This window comes from Stegodyphus dumicola, chromosome 7, assembly GCF_044657685.1.
Source record: "Stegodyphus dumicola isolate Sdum_Otavi_A_Nest chromosome 7, ASM4465768v1".
Taxonomy (NCBI): domain Eukaryota; kingdom Metazoa; phylum Arthropoda; class Arachnida; order Araneae; family Eresidae; genus Stegodyphus; species Stegodyphus dumicola.
In genome coordinates this window covers 99,199,271-99,213,140 of record NC_140774.1, presented here as the reverse complement: position 1 = coordinate 99,213,140, position 13,870 = coordinate 99,199,271, and the positions used below count along the sequence as shown (strand labels likewise).

The window sequence follows — 13,870 nt, the reverse complement described above, 5'->3', positions numbered from 1 at the left end:
TGGCGAACGGAAAAAAAGAGGCGGAGTTTCATGCTTCATCATTCAAGCGCAAATGACACTGTCTGGGCTTTCAATTCAACGGTCTCGACCATTTCGTCCCAAACGCCCACCTAAAAAGCGTGTGAGTTTGCAGCTCATCGTGATTCCGCCCTTTAAATACTTTATTTTATGTCGGTCTATTTTTGAAGGCGAGGAGCGCGGGAAAAAACAACGTTTATTTAGTGAGATACATCAACTCGAGTTTTTTTAGGCCATCTTGAATAGCATAACTAGCCCATTAACATTACCATATAGCGCAGATTCGTCGGATAACTCACTCTCGGAAAGAGCAAATCATATACCAGAATGCAAAATTATGCAGTTTTAGGGACCCCAAGAGGAAGTGGTTAATTGTTTTATCAGTTTTTCAGTTTCTTTTATCTTATTTATCTTTTATGACTCCAAAGCCCCAATGCTTTGATCGTCCCAACTTTCCATAAAATCTTCCATTATCATGGCCTGACAAATTATCATTTCTCAGAAGTATTGCCATTCGATGGTTCACTTCTTTGTGCGCTACAGAAGTATCAGCGATTTAAAATCAATATATGTACATCAGAAATTACTGTTTACTTATTCGGATTTAAGAATAAACATTCTTTTGAAACCATTTTAATATAAAACACTGTGTTTATAAATATTTGGGAGGTTTTGAGCTAACATTTTGATCTAAGTTACAGCTAACTTTGATTTACTAGAAAATACAGCTTTTAGATGGTATATCCTGATAGCAAATAATAATAATAATAATAATAAATTATTGCATTTCAGAAGTATGCGGACAGGAACATTCATGAATTGTTTATTTTAGCTTTGTCTGTTATTCTGCTGCATGATATATTTTTTCTAAGAAATCTAATATCATCGAGGTCATCATTAAATATCTTCATTCTTTCACTTCATCATTACTTCTCAATCATTAAACATATACATATTAATACTCAGTTATATTACCTATGTTATATTGTATATTGAATAATGAAATTCATCACATAATTAATGCCATGAAAAGCGACACTTGCGACACTTATATCATTCTCGAAGAACGGAGGAATTCATCATCTTAAAAACGAGCTCTGCTTAAAATTGTGAGAAATTTTATTCTTCCAGAAATTTTTCTTTAACTTTTATGACACACTGTAAATTGTATGTGCATAATGCTTCTAAGTTTCTAAGTTTGTTGGTAATACGTTCCAAGGATTATCATGGATACATGAAGCAGCATATAATAACGAAGCAACAGATAATAATTCAGTTTTCATATAATATAGTAAAATTTGATACGTGTATATGACTACAGTAAAAGTTGATATATTATTAACAGTAAGACATTGCCAGAATTAAATGAATGATTATGTGCTGCAATGTACATTTACGTGGTACTTTCTGATTTTCTCATTTCCTAAATGAAGGATTCAAATATTTTAGTTACGTCTCAAGGTATGATAAAGGAAATAGGAAAATATTTTGCTCAGTTTCAAGTGCAAAGTTTGATATGAAGGTTGGTTGTTTAAATATTGCAAAGCACACAGTGGCTATCTACCTAAGAGAAGGGATGCTTTCGTGAAGCAATTTTTAAGAGAAATGTACACTTGGTATTTACGTCACAAGTGGGGAAAACTACAAAAACTAATTATGCAACTGGGGGTTAAATTCAGGCCGAACTCCCAGTGTTCACCGGTTTTAATTATTTGGCCATTGTTGGGGCGGATAAAGACAATGCTTTTTTTACTCTAACGCTGCAAAAAGACTTTGGTTTATTGGATCATGGTCAAGTGCGCTAGGGATATCTGCCTATAGGGGAATAATTCTTTCTTGGAGGACTCGTATCTAGCAAGGAGTAAGAAGAAGTGGCTCGTATCTAGCAAAGGCACTGAGACCATGGGTACGAATCGCGAGTGCTTACTTCTGCTGACAACCAGGATTGTCGAAGTGCGCCTTTAAGCTGTTGTGGTTTAACCCCGGTCAAAAATTCCTTTTCCGCCATTATTGCGGTTAAAATTTGCTACATAAATTGCGGTTAATTGAAACTGCGGGTACGTAGGCACGATAGTATTATATAATGTGACACTGTAAACAACCTAGTTAAAAAAAATGTATGAAATTACAGTTAACTGAGACATATTCTATTTCTAAACTTGTGGCTCCCAAACTGTGGTCTGCGCATAACCATATGCGAAATTTGTCAAACTCTTTTTTTAAAAATCTTTTAAATTTTTAAGGAAATTACCCCTCCCCCCGCCCCAGAAAAAAATTGCTCACATTGCACGATACTACATTTGCTTTCCTGAAAATCTATGTGGCGTAAAAGTAGTTCTTCATCCAGGATGTAACCAAAAAGTGAAAAATTCAACAGGCTAACTTTGGAGGTGGACATCCACTTGAAAGTTTCAACTAGATAACAGAATATAAGAAAATTATATTAAGGCAGGCTGACATACGTATATGTTCAAGGAAAAACTTCAGAGATACCTAAATTCTAAACTCCAGAATTATGATTAAAATTTTTATTTTTTAATAATAATCAATTTCATATTATTTTAATATGCTTGGACTAGCAATGATTACTTGATATGAATTTGATTATTATTAAAAGTTTGAATCCGAATGTTTTTTAATTTTTTTCCATTTACTTTTGAAAGAATTGCTAGAAGAAGTGTTACTCTTTTTTTATGAATGTATTACGACAAAAATATATGTTGCTTACTTTGCTTCTTTATTTGGTCATGACGATTCTTAAGAAAGATAGGATACGATAGTCATAGATAAGATAGTATTTTTATACGATTACGTAGGCCATGTTTAGCAAATATATGTTTTAAACAGTAGAACAGAATGTTGTCAAATAATTATAAATATCTTTGAAATTTCAGTGGAAAATTTCGCATTAAAAATTTTTAGTTTTGACCAAAGGGTACTACTATACACGTAAATTAAGTTTGAGAGCCATTAGTTTAAATTCTAAGTTTAGACCTCTTGCAATATCTATATCTTACTGTACCAGCTTTTCTCAATTTATAGTTCCTAGACCACAAATGATCCTCGAAGCCTGCGCACGTACTATATTAAAGCTGAAAATCTCAGAGTTTTGAAATTATACATGGCAGTTGTCTATCACTTCTTCTCCCAATATTTTATGAAATTTATTACCGGTTACCTATTACATAAGGACCTCCCGCTCTTGTGTTAGCAACAAAAGAGATGATTTAAAGCACTATCCGGTGCTTCTTACCAGCATACATTGCAGCATAGAAAAGCTGTGCAAGCTTCGGAAGGCTTATCCATCTCATTAATGTGAATACCAATATTTCTTTAATTTATAATTACTAAGATTATTCAAACTCTAATAACCCTGAATACTTAAAAAGTGTTATAAATTTTCTTTTACTAACTTAATACTAATATAAAATGAAATAAATCAATTGATCGCGTTTTTGAAATATAAGAATACTGACAGTAACATTTGCAAAAAAATTTCTTTCGAAAGGGACAAGCGTGAGATGGTCCGCAAAATACTCTTAATTTATAAAAGTAGCTTTACTTAAAAACATATTTGAAAAATGCTAGTTTAAAGGATACAAGGATCTGGCCACGTTGCTGTCTTGCTACACAATTAGATCTCGTGCTCTCTTGCAATGCAGTTTGGTCTCAAGAAGAAATAATAATGTAATTAATAAATGCTCTTGAATTTTTTATTATTAGGTCAGAGTTTGTCAATAATTTAATGGGTTGTACATTCCAAATTAAATGGATATTTGTAATTGTATAGTGTCTCCGAGGCATGGACGCACTTAAAATACTATTGAGCCGAAAATTCTCGTGAGAGCTTGGAGAAAGAGCAAGAAGGGTGGGAGACTCTGGAATCCGTTCTGCGGTGGATTTCCTTCAAAACTGGGACGAACTAGATAAATTCATACAGTCATCTATATTGTGCCCAAGATCCAAGCGAATGATTACGCGCATCCCTTGGCTATTAGCCATGATAAAACTCTTTGATCTGATTTTGTTCCTCATTTGACCGTGAGACAGACGAGATAAATCATAACATTAAAAATACCGCAAATATTCTCAAAAATTACCATATTGTAACCTACAACGTAGCGGTCTCAAAGTTTAAAAAACAAAAAGTCTCTAAATGTTTCTGACATAAAAAATATAGCAGAATACTCTAATTGCTCTTATACAAATTATGCCTGCATTTCGAGTTAAACCGTAACACTATGTAATATGAATTAGGTACAACTGAAAGGTACACCATTTCAGTTGCGTTGCTTCATAAGTTCATTAATAAATTGCTGTTGAACGGAATGAGTAAAATCTCTTTCCTCAGTTTTGCAATCCGAGTTAAGAGCTGTCATTTGTTTCGGTCCATTTAAGTGTGAGAAGAATTAGGTTTTTCCATTTAAAAGCTGTATTCCATCTAGCGTCCCTTAGCTTATAGCTCCCCGTTGCTTTGTTGCCAAATGTTAAAAGGCGAGAGGCTTAATATCAGTAAATAATAATAAAAAAAAGTTTTCGTTTCATTCATTCCTTTCCTTTTCATAAGTTTATTCTCAGTTATCTGAGAGTAATGCTGTTAAAAAGCTGCTGCGAATAATACGTGACCAAAGCTATCGGAGCACTGCCCTATTTTGTTGTTAATATTTCGTTACGTTATTGTATTTGAAATATAGGAATATAATGATCTCCCATGTACCGAAGTTTTTCGTGAGGGAGATATTGGAAAAGCATCACTATACTGATAGGAGTTCAGAGAACATGACTAATGACATTGCGTTGAATTATCTGCATATAGTCTACAATTGTAAACACGTTGCATTATATTCTCTCTGTAAGATAGTAATCATGACTTCAGTATACTTGTAATCATCAGTATACTTGTAAAATGGCAACAAAAAATTCTGATTGATCAATTTTTAATGTTTTATTTTATTAACTACAACGTTTTATTCTAACTACGTTAATACCATTCTTTTATTTTTCCAACTATTACTTGTAGAAGTGTCGAATAAGAAGCTCTGAACAGTCTTTCGTAAAAAAATATAAGATTACATAATCCGAAACTTCTCAAATTTGGTATCTAAAATAGGCATGTGATTGAGAACAACGTATTACATTTATAAGCATTAAATGTAATCTTGGAATTATTCTAAATGCAACGAGAATGAGCTCATTGTGAAGACGAGCTCTTGTTATGAAGCAATTAAATTTATTAGCATCAAGCCTCAATCTTGTGTTCATTTCACTTTTGTTTAAAATTTCTTTTCAAATGAAAGGATGCTACTATCGAGTGTTGTCGCTATGTATTAATTTTAAAGAAATAATATGACAAATATCAATAACATACCAAATAGGAAATATATGGCCACAATTAACAATATATTGGGAATTCTAAAGATAGGCTGATTTAAAAACTTTGACAACTGGAAATGGCCCTTGAAGCCGATAATACTTTTGTATTGGACAGCTAGAAGTGGTACATAACTTGAAGCCCATAATACTTGTGAATCATTCAATATAACTTATAAACCGTAACATTTTGTTTCAGTTAAACGAGTAAATATCGCGGGGAAAGTGAGCACTTCTTAATGTGAGAAATTCTTCTTGCGCGTAGTATATCCAGTTCAAAATGAATTTAGATATATTGATACTATAAGAAATTAGAAATAACATAGAAGAAAATTGAATTATGGTATTCGTTTCAAAATATTTATTTTAAGTATACTAAGCAATCTTCTTTAATTAAAAACAGTTAAATTATATGTTATTAAACTATACAATAAAATACAATTTTTATTAAAAAAATTAAAGTGACTATGTCGGTATAAATTTAGAAAAACCAGTTTTGCATGTGGCCAATTATACTTAATAAAATATATTTCAAAATTTCGATTATATATCTTTCTGTTTACTGGAACAACAAATTAGAATTTGTTAATTTGTTTATAATCGATTCAACGTTAATATAATTTTTTAAAAATTTTGATGACTTACCAGAGCCCAATTTATTTAAATGTTGCTTTGATGGTTGAACACATCTCACTTGTCTAACAGTAACATCAGCGCAAGCCTACGATATTCATCGTGGCAAGGAGTGCAAGATTGCACCTGTCCTTGGCAAGAGCTTTGAGCACCATACAGGGGACAGTACGACTTTGCTCAGCTCCGCCCCCCCAACTTTGATGGAGAGCACCCCGAGGGAACGAATTAGAGGGCCTCCCACCCTCTTCCCTTAGCACCAACTCTCGAGAGGATTTTCGGCTCGCCGCATATTTAGAGTGCCCCGTGCCGCACAGATACTATACGTTTACAAATATCCTCTCGAAAGCCTCTCACAAGCCTCTCGAAAGAAATATCGGCTCGCTCTATATTTTAGTACCCTGATGTTGCACAGACATTATACATTTCCAAACATCCATACCTTCCCCGGAATTCGGACACGGGCCCTTCGGTAAGGCAGTCAGTGTCATTAACCACTTGAGGCATATCTAATAAGCCTGAGACAATTATGAATCTAGATGCAATGGTTAAATTTTTAAAAAATCTGTGATTATGTTAAGTATTCTTCAGTTTGCATTGGTTAATGGTGTACTGTCTCCCTTAAGAAATTACTTAAGCTTCCTGGCAGATAACCGACATAAACCATTAGAACTGGCAGAAGTCACAGAATTTTGAGACATGGCATCGAAAATCTTAATGTTTTTCGATGCCATGTATTTTTAAGATGATTTCTTAGTAAATTCAATAAATTTCGTAATTAAACATATTTTTCTTTCCATTTATCAATCACTTGCTAAATTCATTTATCATTTACCGTTTGTTTACTTTATTTGCTTCTTGTACCCCACCACACAGCGAAGCAAAATCAGAAGTTCCAATGAGCTGTTACTAGAATTTATTTAATTTTTTCTGTTTCTAATTTTGGAAATTTATGATACTTGATCTCAAAAAATGACTGCGCAATGAAGGATATAAAATTCTAAATCTCATGGAATTCATGATGCTTTTTTTCTAGTTTTTTTTTCCGAATCAAAAATTCAAGTTCGAAGTAGTTTCTTTCCAGTAACAGTTTTTGGAAAGTACTTTTTAAAAAAAGGAAAATTCTGTCATTATTTACAAGACCTGGATAAAGAATAACGGAAGCATATCGCTAGTTCTGAAAAGACTTCGTCACTGTTAAGTACGAACAATTTCAAGCTATCAGTATAATTGCCTGCCATGTCTACTACCTTCTGCAAAGTTACCGAACGTACACTGTCAGCATGTCCATATCTGTTAATGCCTTCTAGCGACCGTCCTAAACACGGAGGCCAGAGTTTCAGCTGGTATCTGACCTGGAGACTTAATTATGGGTTATTGTTCTGTACCGTTGAAAGACTGCTTCATAATGGTCCTCCGCCATAAAAGTTTCGGCACCATGTCGGCCATTGTTCCAAAAGGCATAATCATAAAGGTGCTTTCGCCCTTTTGAAGGTTGCTTTCTTCAAATTCAGAACTGATCTTCATAAATGTGCTGTCATCTTTACGCTGGCCACCGTTAAACAAGTAAGATTTTAGTTTTACACTCTGATTTATAATGTAAACAAAAATCCTAGTTGCATAGTATGGTTTGCCTCTTTAAATCGTGTACATACACATCCTTATAAAGGTTGTTTTCTTCAAACTCATAATTGATCTTTGTTAGTGTGCTGGTACTTATAAATCTGATACAGGGCTGAAGGTTTCTATCTTAGAGAACAGTGGCCAGTCTGCATTAAAGTGCCGACATCTTTGTGAATCCATTTCGAGAACAGACAATTCAACGGCGATAATTTGAGATAATTTCTCTTAAAATTGACATGATTTCTGATTTCTTTTTTTGATGATGATGATTTCTGTCTTGACCTTAGATCTACTTCATCAAGCTTGCGTTTCATAGTTATATTTGATTCCTTTTTAAATATTTGTAAAAATGAATTAAAAATGTTTCACGTATTATTCGCAAGATAATAACGGGGTACTGGAAGCTTTTTGCCTTCTGAAAGGTTAGGTTATCTTTTTTTTTTTCTCTGACTCGGCGTTCTTCCTTTTAAAAAAAGGTGAATGCATTAGCTCATTTACTACTATTATTACCTGTTTGAAAAGGGCGTTATTTCTCAAAATCTGAATTACAGCTGTTTTGTCACCCTCAGGTTGCATTATTAACGATGATTTGTCACGATTATGCGTCCCAAATTGAAATATAGCTGTTAAGCATGGTCGCTGAACAAAAGAACTATTTTTTTTACGACGTGATATAACTCGTCGTAAATTTGAACAAGATCTTTTAATTTTTTTTTTTCCTTTTTGCTCGTAAACATGAGCACGTGCTTTGTTCGCTAGCATTTTTGCTGTTGTTAAGAGGAATAATCTGGAAGCGCCGCGTTGAATAATTCAAACTGGTTGTTTTTTCTTTAACGAGTGTGAACTCATAAGGAGGGGTCAAAACATTTCTTCCTCATTCGCGTGTCTTAAAGTTAATAAAGAAATGCCCTGTTGTTTGATTTCTTTATCGAGGCGCTTAAGTTTGACTTAAGATACACGTGTTAAAATGTCTGCTCACTTTTTGTTATCGTTACCTACGTTATGTTAGATTACGTTACCGAAGTGTGTATCTTCCAGGCGGCCAGGAATATGTTGCTATTCCCATTCCGCGAGGCATAAGGTGATCATTTATCATCCGACCTTCCAAACTACCATTTCTCAGGGATGTTGCCTTTTGATATCATATAAGATCTTTGTTTTATCTTTCGAATTAAAGCAGTGCACTGCTTAAATAACTGAACAATTTAAAAGCACTGTTCTCAATATTCTATACCTTTACTTTATTGTCCTGAGGGGCTCACGCTTTGTGAGTGGCAATCCTGAAGTACCCTAGCCCTTTTCTTGGTGGGGGGGGCTGTACGATCCCGGAGTCCTGGTGATCTTTCCTACTTTCTTTTTCATTTCTTATTATTTATTCCTTTTCCATTTCTCCCTCCCTTGAGATTTTTCTTTTTGGAGGTTGCAGCTCAAAATAAGATGCTGTCTCATCCCTTTGTTTCTAACTTCTCAGGAAGAGAAAATCGCCGTTGCAATTTGCCGTGCTTTGCGATCCGTAAGGCTGAAAGGAGTGTCCTGGTAGCTGAGAGGCGAAGTACTGTCTCCAATACACTGCTTTAGCTTTGCTTCAGATTGAAACGTGAGGCACTCAGCTGTCCTTGCTAATTGTCAATCAGCTAGTCAATCACCCTTAAGGTCAGGATGGATGTTTTCGGAAAAGCTCACTTTAGGGCTTCAGTTTGCGTGTATACCCGGTTAACCCAAGCGCAGGAATCTGCGGCCCCTTTTTGGATTTCGTGGTAAGTGGGGCTGCCGAATCTTTCTTAATCTTCAAATATGAGCACTTTAAATATCACGAGTTTTACAAATAATATTCCAAATAAAAAGGTCAAAACGTGTGTAAATGCAAATGATAAATTGAAAACACCCTGATTTCTGGTTATTAACAACTCAAAGGATGATCTGCTAAAAATGTCACCTTTCCTCATTCACAAGAGTCTGCAGTCTTGTACAGCTGAACCCAAGAATATAAAGAAGTTGTAGTCTGGCGATCTTCTTGTTGAAACTTCTTCTGAATCTCAATATGTAACACTCCTATGTAACTAAAAATAATAATAAAAAAAAACTTGGGCTAATTGATGTAAGTGTCTCAGAGCAAAAACTTTAAATTTTTGTCGAAGCTTTATTTCAGAGATTGTCATCCTATTGGTATCTCAATAGGAAATTGTCTCTGAGCTATCGACCAGAATTTCTGTGCTTCTAGGCGAATCAAGATGCGCAGAGAAGGGCAGTTGATTAATACGAAATACGTCTCTGACCCTCAGTTTGCCTTATTGTCGAAAAGTATTAAGGCCAGGTATTTACACTGCCCTGTCAATCCTCACATACCAAACCACTTGCAATTCTTTCAGTGTGAGAGAGTTTCAGTTGTTTGTTTTACATGGAAATAGTATATTTCCATGTAAAACAAACAAACAAACAAACAAATACCAGAAAAGCACACATGACTCATAATAACCCTTGTATTATTGAACTGTCGCTGCTTCCACCAAAATCTTTTTAACATCAAAGATGCTACAATCAGTGTGCTTGATAATTCAGAAAACTATGTTAAAGCTGAAACAATAAGCGAAGCTTCGGAGATATTCTCTTGCTAGGAAAGATAATCTGGGAGGTGAGAACGTCAGTGGAAGTGTAAGCTTCTCACTTCACGTGACTATCCCTCCAAATTGATTTCTTTAACCACAAACCTCCAAGTTCTTGCTATCTAAATAAATATATGGAGTTTAGTCACAATTTGTTCCCTTTATTTGCCTCCAAATCACCACCTCGATTAGCAAGATTTACATGGTGTAATAGAGCAACTGCTTGAACTCTTTATCATAACAGGAACTTAGCCCGCTCTGGGAAAGTAAAGATACAAATCCACAAGGCAGAAAAACTGAGCAAAATGATCCAAGATCATGGCTTTCGTCTTTTCAATAATTTTCAAGGTACTTACATCCACAAGCTTGCAAGGACATTTCACGCTTTTGATCTTGCCAACTGTTCATCTTCTCTTTTCCCATTTTATACGTTTAGTGTTGGAAATCATCCTTACAACAGTGATCACTTCCTATTTTTATGTCTCTTACGCGAGAAAGAGTAAACCCTATGTCAAGATCCCTCGTCTCATGCTTAATAGGCAGACCGAGAATTCTTTTCATCTTTTGCAGAGGTGAAAGAAGAAATGAGAAAAGATGTACCTATCGATGATCCTTGGAAAACTGTCATTGGTGTCATTATTCATGCAGCTACAGTTTCTACTCCAGTGACATCAACGAAACTTCCAAAGTATTCCAGACATTGGTGGAATTATGAATGCAAAACGCTTGGGTAATTTTTCATTGATATGGGTCGCCTTATGGGTCGCCTTATGGCTTTTAAAAATGCCAAAGCAAACGCAACGAATTTAAAACGCGCGCAGCCAAAGGTATTCATAGATATTATACCTGTCATCAATAACATCGTCTATGCCAAGTAAACGAGTTTGGGAAAGAGTTAAAAAATATGCGGGATGCGTATAGACCACTCACTTTACTTTCTAGAATAAGATGGCAGAGTGATTAGCGACACAAAAGAAATTACAGATACAATTGCTGAGGCCTTTGCTACTGTTTCCAGTGGTAGCAACTGCCCGCCAGTATGACAAACGTTGTCTCTAAAAAATTCCCATTGCATTGAACTCTTCCGACTCAGAACTTTATAACGAACATTACTATGCTTGAGTTAAAGAAGGCTTTGGTGGAGACACATTATAAGTTAAATTCTCCCACTTTACTAGCGTGCCTTCGTGGTGTAGTGGTTCTGCACACTGGGCCGGCATTCCAGAGGTCCATGGTTCGATTCCCGGCGAAGGCAGTTGCTAATTTTTCATCTCTTCTGCTTCCACAAAAAATACCTAATGTCTCTACAGTGGCGCACGAACTAAAAAGGGTTTGGGTGATGATTCTCCTCACTCAGGATTTGGCGATTGGGTCCCCTAAAAAAATCCCAGTTGCCCTTTAAAAAGGGGAGTATATAAGGTATTTCTCCGCCTTTACTGGCGTGCCTTCGTGGTGTAGTGATTCTGCCTGCTGGGCCGATATTTCAGAGGTCCGTGGTTCGATTCCCGGCGAAGGCGTTTGCGAATTTTTCATCTCTTCGGCTTCCAAAAAATCCTAATGTCTCTGCAACATAAACCGAAGAGCCATTACATTTTGACCACCCTCCATCTATAACAATGAGCTAGCCCAGGAACAAAACAACTGCGCGTGCGCTGCTAATGTTGGAGTATATAAAGCGGCTATGCATTGTCTTTCCAACCATAGCTCGATTGGAAAAGCAGCTGATTTATCAGACTTCGATAAAGGTCAAATCCTTATGGGTCGGCAAATGGGAACATCATTATCAGAAACGGCGCGTTTAGTGGGCTGTTCACGTGCAGTTGTTGTGAGCACATATCGAAAGTGGTGTATGGATGGTGAAACGACAAGTCGCCAGCCAGAAGTGTGCCGTCGACGGCGCATTAATTCCAGAGGAGAGCAGAGATTGCTACACATTGTTCACCGTAACCGAGGAGCTACAACAGCTGAAATCACCACCAACTACAAAAATGGCGACCCAGACAATATTTCTCAGCATACTGTGCAGCGTACATTGCTACGTATGGGCCTATTCCACCGAAGGCCGAAGCACGTCCCTGAACTAACGGCACGACATCACCACCTGCGTCTGCAATGGGCCAAGAAACATCGGAATTGGACATTAGAAGAATGGAAGAAAGCTGCATGGTCCGATGAATCACGTTTACTGGTCCATCAGATCGACGGGCGTGCGCGTATACGCTGATTTCAAACAAAATCCTGGCTCCCGGATGCACAGTTGGACGGAGACAAGCCGGTGGTGGGTGCATTATGGTGTGGCAATGTTTTCATAGAGTACATTAGGACCCATAATCGCCATAGAACAATCCCTAACGTCTGTGCTCTACGTGAACATTGTTGCAGACCAAGTTCACCCATTCATGACAACTGTATTCATGAAAACGACGGGGTATGGTGTTTACCAACAGGATAATGCACTATGTCATAAGAGTCGAATCGTATTTCGAGGAACATTCTAGTGACTTCATGTCTTGGTCTCGAAATTCACCTGACAATAATCTAATAGAGCATCTGTGGTCCCAAGTAGTAAACCAAATTCGTGTTGCCACGCTACCCCATACCCCATCGCAACATGCAGGAATTGCAGGACCAGTTGGTGAGCGCTTGGTACCAGATACCTCAGACTACGTATCAGCAGCTTGTGGAGTCAATGCCACGCGGGTGCTGGCACTTTTGAAGGCTAAAGGTGGTTCTACGTGTTATTAACAGAGTGGTCAAAATGTAATGGTTCTTCGGTGTAGGTCTAGTCGAAGTCTAGATGGTGTAAGTTATGAAATACTTAAAGCATCTCTCCGTAAGTCGTTGATTGTCCTTCTTGCTCTGTATAATCGAGTGTGGAAGAGCATATCTTTCCTAGTGCATGGAAGAAAGCTGAACTTTAACAGCTAAACGAAGAAAAGAACTGAAGAATCCCTCGAACTATAGGCCCATTGCATTGAGTTGCGTCTGAAAATTGTTTGAAAAAAATGGTAAATCGCCGCTTAGTCTATTACCTGGAAAACGCAATGCAATCTCATCACATCAGAGGTTTTTCCATAAAGGCAGAGCGAGCGTCGAAAATATGCTTCTTTTAATAACCTCCACTCGTAAAGTCTTTTTCAAGAGAACTGCTTAGTCTCTGTCTTCTTTGATATCGAAAAGACGTAGGAGAAAGCATAGAGATATGGCATTTTTACGTGATTTTCATGCTTGTGGCCTGCGCGGCAACCTACTAATCTTCATCCAGAATATTTTAAAGACTAGAAGTTTTCAAGGAAGGGTTAACTCTGTTTCGTCAGATGTTTTTGAACAAGAAGAGGGTGTGCATAAAGCCTGTACTGTGAATGTTACTCAGTCTAAAAATAAATTCTGTCTCAATGACAACTGTATTCATGAAAACGACGTTCTACTGTTTCAGGATCAGTGTATATAGACTACCTTCAAATAAGCTGTCAAGGTGCAGATATGTGATATGTTGAGAGAAAGTTGCATATCGCTCTGAACAGGCTACAGAAATGGGTGGTCAGACATGGATTTGATTTCTATAAACAGAAGACTGTTTGCATGCACTTTTGCAGAAAGCGAAATCTCCATCTTGAGCCTGAGCT

General features: G+C 36.5%; 1 protein-coding gene and 1 non-coding gene across 2 annotated transcripts in view; both read left to right on the top strand.

Annotated features, from left to right (window-relative positions):
- LOC118193742 (protein lin-28 homolog) overlaps positions 1-13,870 on the top strand; it is a 169,395-nt gene that overhangs the window by 99,888 nt on the left and 55,637 nt on the right. The gene's annotated exons all lie outside the window — the stretch shown is intronic.
- On the top strand, positions 11,426-11,499 carry TRNAA-GGC (transfer RNA alanine (anticodon GGC)). The gene has a single exon. It is a non-coding gene; the product is annotated as a tRNA-Ala (tRNA).